Source organism: Callospermophilus lateralis, chromosome 6, assembly GCF_048772815.1.
Source record: "Callospermophilus lateralis isolate mCalLat2 chromosome 6, mCalLat2.hap1, whole genome shotgun sequence".
Lineage (NCBI taxonomy): Eukaryota > Metazoa > Chordata > Mammalia > Rodentia > Sciuridae > Callospermophilus > Callospermophilus lateralis.
Window position 1 is genome coordinate 141355296 of NC_135310.1, and position 14758 is coordinate 141370053.

The following is a 14758-nucleotide window of genomic DNA, read 5'->3' on the forward strand; positions in this document are numbered from 1 at the left end:
AGCCTCCTTCTCCCTGGAAATATGGAAAAGGATGCTGGTGTTCCCAGTGGGTGTGAAATGGGGCATTACGGGACTGGGCCAATCCAGGCAGCTGAGGATGGACATGCCGCTCTGTGGGTGCAGGACCGAATCCCCACCCACACTTGGCAATGTCAGACATTCCTTTTCCCAGTTACGATGAGTTGAGCATCTTCTTGTGTTCATTGCTCTTCCACTTCCCCCTTTCTTCGGCAACCTCCCTTCAGCTTCATATTGCAGGACGGTTTGTCTCGTGGTTGATTATGTGAAGGGTATGGGAAGGACAAGTTTGGAGAGTTGCAAGCAGTGACCCAGGACGTGCTCTGCCCTTGGTGGTCATGGTTGCCCAACTGGCACTCCAGTGACAAGCCTGTGCCCACCACTAACACAAACTGCCCCAGAATAGAGAAAAGCACTGGAGAAGCTGAACACCACCATGATACTGAAAAGCAAAGAAAAAGGGGGGCGGACTCCTGTCAAGGAGCCCTCGCAAGTTTGTCAAAGGTCCAGCCAAGGTACTCTGTGGATGAGGGAAGTCTGAGCTGACTTCTGGAAGTAGAGATGTTGAAGAGAGAATATACAGTCATGTCCACAACTGCATATGTGACAGTGGTCCCATAGCATTAGAGTGGCCCTGGAAAAACTCCTATGGCCTAGTGATCTTGACATCGATGTGTTACTCGCGTGGTGCTGGTGTTAACCACCACAGCCTGCCAGTCCTAAAAGTGGAGCAATACAATTATAAACAGTGCATAATACTTGACAATGATAATAAGTGGCTATTACAGGCTTAAGTATTTATTATACTATATTTTATGATTTTAGAGTATACTTTTTACTAATTTTTTTTTTTAAAGTTCGTTGTAAAACATGATACCGTGTGACATGTGACACTGGTGGCAGCCTCCTTCCTACATCTCATGTTTACCTTGTCTCTTGATTGTATCATTTTCTCTTGTGCTTGATTTAATCTTGTGTCATTTTCTTCATAGAGGACCTAGGAGAATAAGCTACATAATATAGATGTATTATACAGTATGGCTCAGTGTGTGGCAGACTCTACCATCTACGCCTCAGTAAGTACACTGTAAGTACACAATGATGAAATTGCCTGATGGCGCATTTCTCAGGGTGCATATTGTCATTAACTGACACATAACTACTAATAGACTCACTTGGGGACGAGGAGAGATGGAATCTGACGCCCCCTGGGAAGGAGGCCCTCAGAAATAGGGAGGCTGGGATACAGGTAAAGCCATCCTGAGACACAACCCATAGAGATTTTCGTAAAATGACCTCAGACGTACCCACAGGCCTTTGCTGGGAGACAGGAAGGCTCTTCACTGTTAATTCCTTTCTTCTGTATCCCTTTCATTTATCCAGTCATTAGACTGAAGTCCTGTTCGCCCTTCCTGGTATCATTCTCAAGTGCCCTTTCTCCTCCCACCCCATGACCATCATGTCAGACAGTGAGGCTCTCTTTATCCACTTAAGTGATCTGTGCTATTGTCTCCTAGATGGCAGGTCACCTCTAGCCACCCAGCACACCACTCTAATACAGATCTCTGAAACACACTTTTACCAAATCCTAACACTACTCAAGACTGCCCCCAGTTCTATAGTTGCATATTTGCCTGGCAAGCGTAGGTGACAGTGGCAGAGCCGCTTTCCTGCCCCCAGATCATCAATCAGCTTCATGATAGGATTCCATATCACCTACCCCAGCTCATGCTTTGGGCTCATCTCCGTGAGGCTGTTTCCTTCCTCCTCTTTCTTATGCCACGTTCACATCTGTTCCCAAACCTTTGCTCATCCTGTTTCCACACCCTGGAGTATGGCTTCTCCCTCACCTGTTAATTGTTCAATTGTTCACGACCAGGTTCAATGCCTGCTGTCTTGCCCGTAAAGCCTTCTCTGGCCATTCCAGCCTGCCCTGATGTTACTTGGGATCATGACCCGAGTTGCTGATGGTCTTCACAAACACAGCACGGTTGGATGCTCTGCTCTGTAAGTGGCTACAATCTATTCACCTTGTTATGTTCCAGGCACATTTCCACTCCAATCTCCACCACAAATCTGAGAAGCAGGTGTTATTACCACATAATTACCATATGTCATGGATTCACCTTCTAAGATCTCTGAAATTTGCAGCAATCTTACATTTAATGACAGCTTACAACTGCTGTCACCTAGATGGAAGTTTGATTCTTTCAAGAAAAAAAAAAATAATCAGCCTTTGCTCCTGGCTGAACCTGTAGGCATTACCAACCAAAGGCCACTTAAGTTACATGCTCAGCAGTGAGAGTTCAGTCCACAGCCTATCCAAATATTTCTTTGTGATTCAACTTCTTATGGAAGTTTCCTTCCCCTTCTTTATGTGCCAAGGCTAGAGGTAGGCAGGCTTTCTCACCAAGCTTTCTGCATGGCAGGGCTGTTTCTGGCCTCCTCTATGCCAAAGATGGCTTTGGTGTCACAGGTCTCCTATTTGACTGTACATCTTGGGCACCATTGTAGTCTGTTCGTGCTGCTGTGACAAAATACCTCAGACTGAGTGTTATAGTTGGAGCTGGAATGTCTCCCAAAAGTTTACTATTGAAGGCTCGGTCCCCAGTATGGTAATGTTCAGACCTAAGGCTCTTGGAAAGTGATTGGATCATGAGATTGAACTCACAGTGAATTAACCCACTGATGAATTAATAATTTGATGATATTATTAGAAAGTGGTAGAAACTGAGTTAGTTGGAAAAGTAGGTCACAGGGGACTTGCTCTTGAATGGTCAATCTTATTTCTGGACCTTCCTTACCCTCCCCCCCTCCCCCCTCTCTTTGTTTCCTGGCTACCAGGCAGTGAGCAGCTCTCCTCCGCCACACCATCCCAACGGGATGCTCAGCCTCCAGTCAGGCCCAAAGCAACTGAAGCTGCAAGCCTTGGACTAAAACTTCCACAACTTTGAGCTAAACTAAAACTTTCCCCCTTTAAGAACACTTTTGCACCATGAGTGGGATTCTGAATTAGTACAACCATATGGAAATCGATATGAAGTTTCCTCAAAAGTCTAGGCATGGAACCAGCATATGACCCAGCTGTATGCCATTCCTCAGTGTTTATCCTAAAGAATTAAAGTGAACATGCTATAGTGAAACGTGCATAGCCAGGTTTATAGCAGCACAATTCACATCAGCCAAATTAGGGAACAAGCTCAGGTATCTGCCAATGGATTCGTGGTTAAGAAAATACAGGCTGGGGATGTGGCTCAAGCGGTAGCACGCTCGCCTGGCATGCATGCGGCCCGGGTTCGATCCTCAGCACCACATACAACAAAGATGTTGTGTCCGCCAAAAACTAAAAAATAAATAATAAAATTTAAAAAAAAAAGAAAATGTGGTGCATATCCATATGGATATGAAATTATGCCATTTGCAGGAAAACAAACGGAATTTAAAAGCATTATATTTAGCAAAATAAGCCAAAATAAGAAAACCAAGGGCCATGTGTTTTCTCTCATTTGTGGAAGCTAGAGAGGAAAAAGAGGGGGAGAGTTTGGAGGAGTGGATCTCATGAAAATAAAAGGAGCGACCAGGGAGAGGTAGGAGGGGAGTGAGAAGAGATACGGGGGAACAATACTGACCAAATTATATTGTTTTATTGTGTGGGTAGAATATGTAACAATAAATCTCACTATTCTATGTAATTGTAATGTACCAGTAAAAATATAGGGAAAAAATCCTTCCTCCTTTAAGTTATTTTCCCAGGTATTTGTCACAGCAACAGAAAGCTAAGATATAGCTCAGTTGATAGAGTGCTTGCCTCACATGCACAAAGGCCCTGAGTTCCATCCACAGCACCACCAAATAAGAAGAAGAAGAAGAAGAAGCAGCTGACTAATATACTGGGTAATTCATAAACTACACACATTGTGCTCACAATTCTGAATCTGGGAGTCCAAGTCCACGTCATTGACAGATTTGGTGTCTAGTAAGGGCTCTCTGCTTCATAGATGGTGCCATTTTGCTGTATCCTCACCTTGTGGAAGGGCAAAGCACACTGTCCCAGCCTCTTTCATAAAACCACGAATCCCAGTTTTGTGGTCTCATTATCTAATCACCTCCCTAAGATTTTCACTTCTAAATAGCATCATATTGGGGATTAAGTTCCAACATGTGAATTTTGAGGGGACATCAACATTCAGACTATAGCCAGCATGATTTACTTTTTAGTGCTGTGTAAGATAATGTTGTATATAATATTTTGTTGCATTTTTATCTCTTTAATACAGTAATCTCATTTGTAAGTGAAAAAAAAAAATGGCAGAAGTCATTTAGGGCCTGTGGACAGAGGTGAATGAAGGAAAAGCACCCAGAGGTTTTTTGCAAATGCTTGTTGATTTGCTTATTGACGGTAGGTTCCGACCCTACACCCTTAGGAATTAGATTCTCAAGTGATCACTTTGTACTGAATCCCAGTCTTAGGTGTGTGGGGTTTCAGTAAACTCACTGAAGCAAACAGCAATATCTGACATAACTTTAATCATGCCAGGAAGTAAATGAGAACAGAAGCTGAGATGGCTGTGGCAGAACATTTGAGAGTGGAAGAGGGAATTTAAGGGTCTCAGTTTACCTTTTACCTCTAGATAGCTCAGAAGACTGGAGTCTCTAAGATCTCCCATCCACAAGCAGGTTGATTTTGAAATTCCTTCCAAAGCATTTTCTTATACTTGTTTTTCGGTGAGTGTCCTTTCAGAGCTAGTCACAAACTGGAACATCCTTCAAGCTATCCCACACTCTCCATGGATGTATCTCAGAGACATACTGAATTCCTTTAAATAAAGTTCAAAACCAAGCAGAATAAATTGGCAGTACTAGAGGTGGATGTACTTTGTGGGGCATAGAGACTGGATGGGACTCAATGCGTCTGGGATGGCTGGGGATACTCTATTTCCTAGTCTGGATTCCTGCTCTATACCAATTCTTTCACTTTGTGAGCATTATTTGAGCTAGGCAGTTTTCTATAGTAATTTTATGCTTAATTAAAAGTGTTGTTTTAAAAAGGAAAAGTGAATCAAAAGCACCTTGAAAATATAATTGAGGTTTTTTGCTGAAGTCCGGCTGCAGCAAAATAACCGGGGTTGACGAGGAACTTGTGTAGACTGACACAGCAGGAGTGGGAGCCGTTTATTGTAGGACAGGAGGGGTATATATACATTCCACACAGCTTATCTTAATTAACATAAACTAGATACAGCAGTCAACCAATAAGGAATCTCCACACTTAATGGCTCGCTGGCATTACTTCACAAACCACTCCCTCTGGCAAAATGCCAGGCGCCATCTTGACTTGTTTACAGACTCTAGCAGTTTTTGAAGATTACTCCTGTTAGTCAGCTTTTCCTTACTGTAACAAAATACCTGACATCATCATCTTTAAATAAGGAAAAGTTATTGGCACACAGATTTAGATGTCTTAGTTCATGATGTGTTAGCCACATTGCTTTTAGGCTTATTAGGGAGGCAGTACAACATGGTGGGAAGAATATGGCAGAGCAAACTGTTCACCTTGTGTCTGGGATAAAAAAAAAAGAGACAGCAGGAGACAGAGTGGGGTCTTATATTCCTATTCAAGGGTATTGAGGTTTAGATATGAGCTGTCCTGCCAAAGCTCCTAGATCAACACAGGAATGTTTGGGAGGTGAAATAATTGGACTGTGAGAGCTTTAACCTCATCAGTCCATTACTGTTTGAATGGATTGACTGGATGGAGCTGTAGGCAGGTGGGGCATGGCTGAAGGAGGAGGGTTAGTGGGAACATGGCCTGGAAGGGTTCATTGTCCCTGTAGCCCCTTCCCCCTTCCCTCTCTCTGCTTCCTGGCTGCCAAGCATGGAGCACTGCTCCTCCGGCCGTGATGTTCTACCTCACCTTGGGCCCAGAACAATGGACTCAGCTGATCATGGACTGAACCTCTGAAACTGAAACCCAGAAGAAACCTTTCCTCCTTGAAGATGTTCTTGTTGGATATTTTGGTCACAGCGACAAAATGCTGACCAACACAAAGGGCGTACTCCCAACGACCTAAAGACCTCCCATTAAGCCCCACCTCTTAAAAGTTCTACCACCTACTAATAGTGCCAAAATGGGGACCAAGCCTTCAACACAAGGGTCTTTAAGGGCCTCTTATCCAAACCACAGCATCTCCCAAAGAGGAAAAGGCTCATCGATGGAGGAAGAGAGTGGGGAAAATAGAAAAGAGATGAGGTGACCCAATGACGGGGCTTCTGGAGCTGCCAGCAATGCAGACTCTCCCCGACACAGAGTCCCGGTGCAGCTTTCTGATTATAAAACCCTATTCATCCTCCTGCCAACTGCAGCTTTGACGAGAGCATTCTTCACCACTTCTAAAACGCGACTTTAGCAAATACTCAAAGGGAATGCTCAAACACAGCCTCCCACAGACAACTCGTGGCTTTTCTTCTGGTCTCTGAGCTCTGCTTAGGTACAGGAGGGGATGTGAAGGGCTGGCAACGGTGTCAAAAACACAGAGAGGACTTGGGGTTAGCCCCAGGCTTCTGCCCTCCTCTGCTCTGTGACTTCCTCCCTGGGCCCCAGCTTGAGCAGTCAGAGGGGTCCTGGGTAGCGGCAGGGGCTTCTGAAAGGCACCCTGGGGTTTACCAGGGCACTGTTGGGGGCCGCCCAGCCTGTCACAGGCACAGTTGGCATGTGACCCAGTTTGGGAGTTCTCAGGTTTGGGTCCCCTGTTGTCTCCAGGCATCAGGAGACGTCTCGGATGGTCAGGGTGGCTAATTTACTAAATGGAACTGACAGCATTTCTGGCAGGCGTCTGTATGGACCCGCAAGGTCACTGTCTCTGCGGGTTTGTTTGCCATGTGTACAGGTCTGGGTGTGCAAACACACACCGACCCACCTGGTTCCCACAGGGATTTAGTGTAATGTTTTGTGGATGGTTTCTCCCGCTTACAAAGCAGCCTATGTGCAGAGAAGGAATGGACCGGGAGATCTGCTGAGTTACACTGGGGCCAGCCCAGGGGGCAGGGAAACCGATCCAGGGACCCAGCTGCTGCTGAAAGAAAGGCTGTGTTTGCAGGGCTGGGGAACATGTAAGCATCTTTGTTTTCTGGGCAAGGAAGGAAAAGGAACTTGCACAAGCCCTACCGCCTCAGGCTTAGGGAGAAAACTGAGATTCTTTTTCCTGTTTCCAGGGAAAGAGGGGGAAAAAAATCCATCAAGCAAGTGATTTAAGGTTCACCTCCCGCACACTCATCGGCTACCCTACAAGACAGTGGTTTATATGCAGTGTTGGGCCTGGCTCCTGAGCCACTTTGAGCTACTTATTAAGTGCCACTACCCTCGTGGGGATAAACAGCCCTGTAAATAACAACCTGAGAGCCATTAACTGACATCGATGCCATCCACGGGCTTCGGAAAATGACTTCCAGTCACATCAGCATTTTTCTTTTTAATGTCTTGCAGGCGGAGGGAAAGGTGTGAAATTGCTCATTTTCGGCACCTATTACATTGAACAAGTAATAGGAAGATGTCGCTTCGCTGTGCAGATGGCAGAATGTGTCCCCTGAGGGAACCTGGCCAACTCTGAGCTCCCAGGCACAGATCCAGAGCGTGAGCATGTCTCTGCACACCTGCGCGGCCATCTTGCTGGAGCCTGTGGCTTTTCTAGGTAACGATGCCCCAGAAGGACCAGGTAGAGAGCAGTATGTGAGCAGGAGTTTCTCCTTTGTTTTGAGGAAAAGATGCTCTTTTTTCTCTGAGGGTTGCTGCTGCCTCGGAGATATGGCTTCTTGCTTCTCAATGACTAAGCAGCTGGAGAAAACCAGCTTCTTCCTTTCACAGCAGTGTGTTTTCTTTGGGAAATACGAAGTCTAGCTCTTGCCAACAGTTCTGGAACCTTGACCCTGCGGTGCTCCGCGGTTGTACAGATGTGCAACATCCAATGTGTGGAAGTCGGTGCGTCCATCCAAAAGCACAAAAACAATCCTCACCTCCAGTCTCCACCGCAGATGGCCAGTGAGTTGGAAAATCAACATCTCAACTATTTTTTTTTTGCACCATCTCCAGCTGTTTGGAAATCTATGTTGAACTCCCATAAATTAAACATGTCTCTGTGGACAGTGTCTCTTTTATATATACATATATATATTCAGAGTGTGTTAATTAGCAATAGCAGGAGACACGGAGCCGGAAGCCCTGATTATTTCTTTTCTTTCTTTTTTTTTTTTTTTGAGCTATTGTCTTCATATCTGTAAAATAGGATCCTAAAAAAGTTGACTTCAGAGAGGACAATGAATAAGAGAAAATGTTAGAAAGGAATGAGAGAGCACATTATAAATTCCAAAGCCAAAATATTACCCTATGATTGAACTATGAAAGTTGGCCATTTGCAATGTAACCTATTCTTAGTATGAATTTAACAAATTGATCAATTTAACAAATTGATCAATTTAACAAATTTAACAAATTTGACCGACCTATTACTATGGTTTCCATAAGTGACAAATAGCTAGCAGAAATATAAAGGATTCAGAACTACTGCTTATCTGTGCAGTGAGGGAAACTGACAAAATTTTGGTTAATTTATGGGAGAAATAAAGAAGAAAGAAAAATGAAGATGTATAAACATAAAAAGATCTTAATACAAAGACTAAGCCCAACTTAGGTGAGAAGAAATGCAGTCATGCATCATTTAATGATGGTGACACCTTCTGATATCTGAGGTGGACACCATCATTAGGTGTGCAACATTAGGTGTGCACAATTGGTGTGTAACGTAATCTATACCAGATTACGTTAAGTACATTGGCGTGTACTTAACATAATCTAGTATAGCCTACTACACACTTAGGCTGTAAAATATATACAGATGTATGTGTGTACAGTGTGTGTGTGTGTGTGTGTGTGTGTGTGTGTGTGTGTGTGTTTGATGGCTTACTGCTCCTAGGACCATGGAGAACAAAACAACATGAGATGAAATTAAGCACAGGAGAAAAAGAAAGATGTAATTGAGAGACCAGATACATGGATTAGGTGCTGCCAGCATCACACAGCAGATGGTTTTAGTCACCTCTTTTATTATATAAATAGGAGTACACTCTAAAATAAAAATAGAGATATACTAGAGTAAATACATAAACCACCAACACAGTAGCTTATTATCAATATTAAGTATTGCTAAACTATGGAGCCAACATAAATGCCCTTAAGTAGATGAATAGATATAAAAAATGTGGCATATATACACAATGGAATATTACTCAGCAATAAAAGAGAATAAAATCATGGCATTTACAGGTAAGTGGATGGAGTTAGAGAAGATAATGCTAAGTGAAATTAGCCAATCCCCCAAAAATAAATGCCAAATGTTTTCTCTGATATAAGGAGGCTGATTCATAGTGGGGTAGGGAGGGGGAGCCTGGGAGGAATAGATGAACAGAGAGGTGGGAGGGGAAGGGAGGGGGGATGGGGTTAGAAATGATGGTGGAATGCGATGGGCATCGTTATCCAAAGTACATGTATGAAAACACAAATTGGTGTGAATGTACCTTGTATACAACCAGAGATATGAAAAATTTGTGCCCTATATGTGTAATAAGAATTGTAATGCGTTCCACTGTCACATATAAATTTTAAAAATTAAGAATATTAAGTATTGTGTATCATACATAATTATATGTGCTAGGTTTTTGTATTTTTTGGTGCTGGAGATTGAACCCAGGGGCCCTCTACAGTAGAGCTATATCCCCAGTATTTTTTATTTTTTATTTTGAGACAGGGTCTTGCTAAATTGCTTAGGGCGTCACAAAGTTGCTGAGGCTGGCCTTGAACTTGGGGTCTTCCTGCCTCACCTGCCCAAGTAGCTGGGATTACAGGCATGTGCCACCAGACCCAGCAGATGCTTCAGTTTAAGTTTAACCCATAGAGGGAAGAGCAACGTCCTGGAAGCCACTTGGCGATGTCCACAGGCTCTGTTAGGGTGAGCAGACAGACCCATTCAGGGCCACTGACCACAGCGTCCAGAGCCCAGGTCACCATCTGTCTTCTCCCATTAAGCTCCCATCCGCTCCACAGATCAGTGTGTGGAAGTCCCTTTCCTCTCTGCTCTCACCCTCCCTCCCTCCTTCCTCCACATTTCTCTAGGTCTTTTCTATCCCTCAATTCCCATGGGGGGGGGGGGGCAGTCCTGGCTCTATCTGAGGGTACACAGCAAGATGGTAGAAGTCACGTGGAATGGGGTCCTCCCAGTCTTCTCGTGGTCCACAGCAAGGGACAGAGCAGGGAATGTTTTTTCTGCTACGCGGATGTTCAATGCTTCTCACAGCAAAACACCTCGGACATTATGTCAGGAGATTCTGTCTCACTTCCTTCCTCCCATACATCTCTTCCCCCGACCAGGAGCAAATAGGGAGAAAAGACACGGACCTTGTTCTATCCACCTTGAATATGTCCTGTGAAGGTGGACATCAGGTGTTGACCCTTTGGGGCACTGGTGAGTCACTTCAGGGGGCAGGGTCCCTTTTCTAATGTCCACAGAATCCTAAAGCAAATATACTGCCAAGTTCACCACCTCTGATGGCTCATTGCCAAAGGGAAACAGGGACTATTTTTCCTGAGAGGTCTTTACAAATAGTGGAGGAGGCAGAGGGTGGACTAAATGACCTCTGGAAGTCCAGTGGAGGTTCAGGAAGCTCCGATATTCAGAAATGTAGGTTTTAAGTAGGGCTTCACACAATGAAACCCTTTTTAGCATTTACTCCTGCAGGATGATGAGCTGAATTAATCACTGTTCCTCGCAATCAAGTAAGGAAAATGGCCTTGCCTTCAAAAACAGCTGTCAGCAATGACTATAAATTGGTTCATTTTACGCAGAAAGATGCCCTGTGATAGGTTGTCAGCTAAATGAATGCTTACTTCTATGTGACTTGAAACAGAATGTCGGAAGTGACAATACATGAATGGAACCAGGCAGGGTAATAAACAGCAGTCTCTTCCGTTGCCCTAAGACACCATATATGCATACGTACACGCACACAGGGGGGTAAAATTTGAGGTTGAAGGATATACAGGGAGTAAAATTTGAGGTTGACAAGTACAAAATCATAATCCTAATGTTCATTGAGCACTTAATGTTTATTGAGGTATGGTACTGAGTTTATGTCACCTATCTTCGATATATATCAAGCAGGAGTGTTTGATAATGAGTCCTTTCAGGGCATTGATGAACTCACCGATCCAAAGAGCCCAGACTGGAAGTCACACTGGGCTTCCAAGTTTCCTAGATGAGAAAAGGCCAGTGTTTGGCAAGACAAGCATAAAACAGAGTGTCAGGTTTGAAACTTGCTTTTGTAGAGTCCCAAGGAGGTACAGGGTATCAATGATAAGATAGGTACATCTGCACTATAACATGTCTCCCCCTGCACTATAACATGGCTCCAGACAATTTTCCAGACCTTTCAGGTTTCTGGCAGAGCTTAGAGGCTAAAATCATATTAAGATAAATAAATCAATAAGCAAAAGCAGTTTGCCTTAAGTAGACAAATGGAAAGAGCAATTCTTTCTTTGCAAATAAGGAAATGATATTTAGCAATTTTCTAAGCATCTGTCCTTTTGTTTTCCTTTAGGGACCTATAACATTCCTCAGAGCTGGCCAGCCTCTGGTTTGGAAGCCAACAGACACTACCTCATAGGCAGTGAGTCAGCAAGTGGGGGTGGGGGGCCAAGGAGTGGTGAAGAAAGGCAGAAACAGTCAGACAGATCTTGAATCTTAGCTCTCTAGCTGACTAGCTTCAGGACTTTGTAAAAGAATCACTTAATAATTTCTGCTAGGGTTTGAATGTCCCCACCAAAGTGCATGTGGAAATTTCATTCTCATTGTGAGGTACTGAGGAGATGGAAAATTTAAAGGTGATTAGGTCATTAGGGCTCTGCCATGAATAGATTAATGGGTTAGTGACTTATCTCAAGATGGAGCCTGTGACATAAGCCGATTTGGCTCTGTCTTTTGTATGTACCTCTCTTATCATGTGATACCCGGTACCTTCTTGGGACTCTACAAAGAGTCTGCACCAGCAAGTAAAGAAGTATCCTGTGAAAGGCACATTGTAAAGACCCATGACCAAATTCCCTAGAACCACCTCAGTGCAGGGATAGAGTTTATAGTTTTCTTGAGAAACTTAAGACCAAATCATATATATGCAATCTGAACGAGATACCTCACCAAAGAAAGTAGAAAATAGCCATATGAAAAGATGCCCAACATGATCTCTCACTAGGGAACTGAAAATAAATTAAAACAATGAGACACCGTAGCACACCTATTTTTTTTCCTGCCATATTCTTTCTTTAGGATTGCTATTTTATTGTTGCCCTTTCTGTTACACGGGATGTACACATCAGGTGTTAAAAGGTACAATACATTCTACAACTGAGCACCACTTTCTGTAACTAAACAGGCAAAGAAATTACACTGAACATCAGCATTTGGCAGTATTTTTTTTTTTTTTTTTGGAAAAAAAAGTGACTAAAATGGGTTTAAATTGATTAACACTATTAAATCACATCTAATATTTGATACTACATGATTCAATACAGCTATATGATACAATTATACAAAATGTGTTAACATCAAAGAATACAACCAAAATTAAGATAGCAAACAAACCTATATAACTTTTTTTTTTTGTACAGGAAAATACTTTTGAAGTATGCATGTAACTGCCCATTCTTTTAAAGAAAATCTACTGCAAGCAAAGTTATCAACACATAGCATTACTAAGCATATCCCCAAAAAGTGTACAATATGCACACTTGGAAAATAAAAAATTGTAAGCAACAGGTGAGCTTCATATTTATAAGAATGTGAAAAGAAGTCCCATTTTTAGCACTGTTGTATAAAGAATTGTCTTTTTTTTTTAATATTTATTTTTTAGCTATCAGCGGACACAACATCTTTGTTTGCATGTGGTGCTGAGGATCGAACCTGGGCTGCACGCATGCCAGGCGAGCGCACTACCGCTTGAGCCACATCCCCAGCCCCAAGAATTGTCTTTTGATGCGAAGTTCATGAATTGTCCTCCTGCTGGGACCACACTTTACAAAAACACCGTGTTTTTGAAACGAGATTACAGAGCAAGATAGAGCATCTTAGCAATGTCATCTTATTAAAGTTTTTTTTTTTTTTTTAATTTTTACTACTTTATCAAAACATGTCCCTTAGGTGTGTAGGATTCATTTTTAAAATTCTTCCTAGAAATAATATACAAAGGAGAGGCATATTTATTCCCATTCACACTCCTGGAAGATGCTTCCTGCAGTCTAGAAGGGTCTTCTTTTTCTTCTTTTCACTGGTTGTTTTTGGCCTTAGCATGTGTTAAGATGTGAGATTTCAGGTTAGTTGACCGAGCAAACTTCTTATTACAACCATCGAAGGGGCACACATAGGGCCTGTCTCCGGTATGGATTCGCACATGTGTGCACAAATTGAAGTCCAGTGAAAAGCGTTTCCCACAGCCTTCGAATGTGCACTGGAAGGGCTTCTCTCCAGTATGAACCAGTTGGTGTCGTTTTAGTTTTGAGCTCTCAACTAAAGCTTTGCCACATTCTGCACAGACGTGGACTCTGGGGCCGTGGGTATGCAGATGTTTTCTCATAGCAGAATTATCCCTGAACATCTTTGTGCAGCCTTTATGAGGGCAAGCTATTGTTCTTGGAGCATCATCTTCTTTAATTTTTCTTGGCTTCATTCTAGCAAATTCTGCCAGCTGTTTTGGATCTGAGAGGTCAATGCCAGGGATTCCTCCAGGAGGGAGTTTCTTTCCTGTCATATACTCTGAATAATCAGGAGGCGAGTTCCCTCCAATGATCTGTTCTTCAACCACTGTCTCATGGTCAATATCTTTTTTTTCATCTCCCTGAGGGAGTCCTGGTTCCGCGCGCTGAGGGGTCCCGGGCTGGCGGAAAAGCACACCTATTAAAATGGCTAAAATCCCAAAGTGGATATCACAAAATGCTGGAGAGGATGTGGAGCAACAGGAACTGTCCTTCATTGCTAGTGGAAGCATAACATGGTAAAAATTTTGGAAGACAGTTTGGCAGTTTTTTATACAACTAAACTGACTCCTACCCTATGATCCAGAAATCATGCTCTTTGCTGTTCATCCAAGAGAGCTGAAGACAGAACCGCCCAAAAACTACCCATGGACACGTACAGCAGCTAGGTATATAATTGCCGAAACTTGGAAGCAACCCAAGGTGTAGTGAATGGATACCTCACCTTCAGTAGGTGAATGGATAAGTAAACTGGGGTACATCCAGATGATGGAATATTATTCAGTGATAAAATAAAGTGACCTATGAAAACACAAAAAGGATCTTAAGTGTCTGTTATGAAGTAAAAGAATCCAATCAGGAAAGGCTACTATATGATTCCACTTATATATCTCAAAAGTGAGAAACTATGAAGGCAGTAAAAAAATCAGTGGATGGTCGTGTTTAGGGAAAGGAAATATTGAAAAGGCAGAACACAACGGATTGGGGGAGTAAGTAAAATGACTCTGTAAGATACTGTAAAGGTGGATACAATCATGACATAATAAAAAATGTACACTTGGACTCTGCCATCATGTCCTGGCCCACAACTCCTAAGAACCCTAGAATTCCAGAATTAATAAGTGTTTTTTTTTTAATCCCCATGAGATGAATAGTGGCAGGGGACTCTAT

At 42.9% G+C, this 14758-nt stretch overlaps 1 pseudogene; it reads right to left on the minus strand.

The window, feature by feature from the left end:
- Positions 1-13082: 13082 nt before the first annotated feature.
- On the minus strand, positions 13083-14085 carry LOC143402203 (transcriptional repressor protein YY1 pseudogene; annotated as a pseudogene).
- Between the last annotated feature and the right edge of the window lie 673 nt (positions 14086-14758).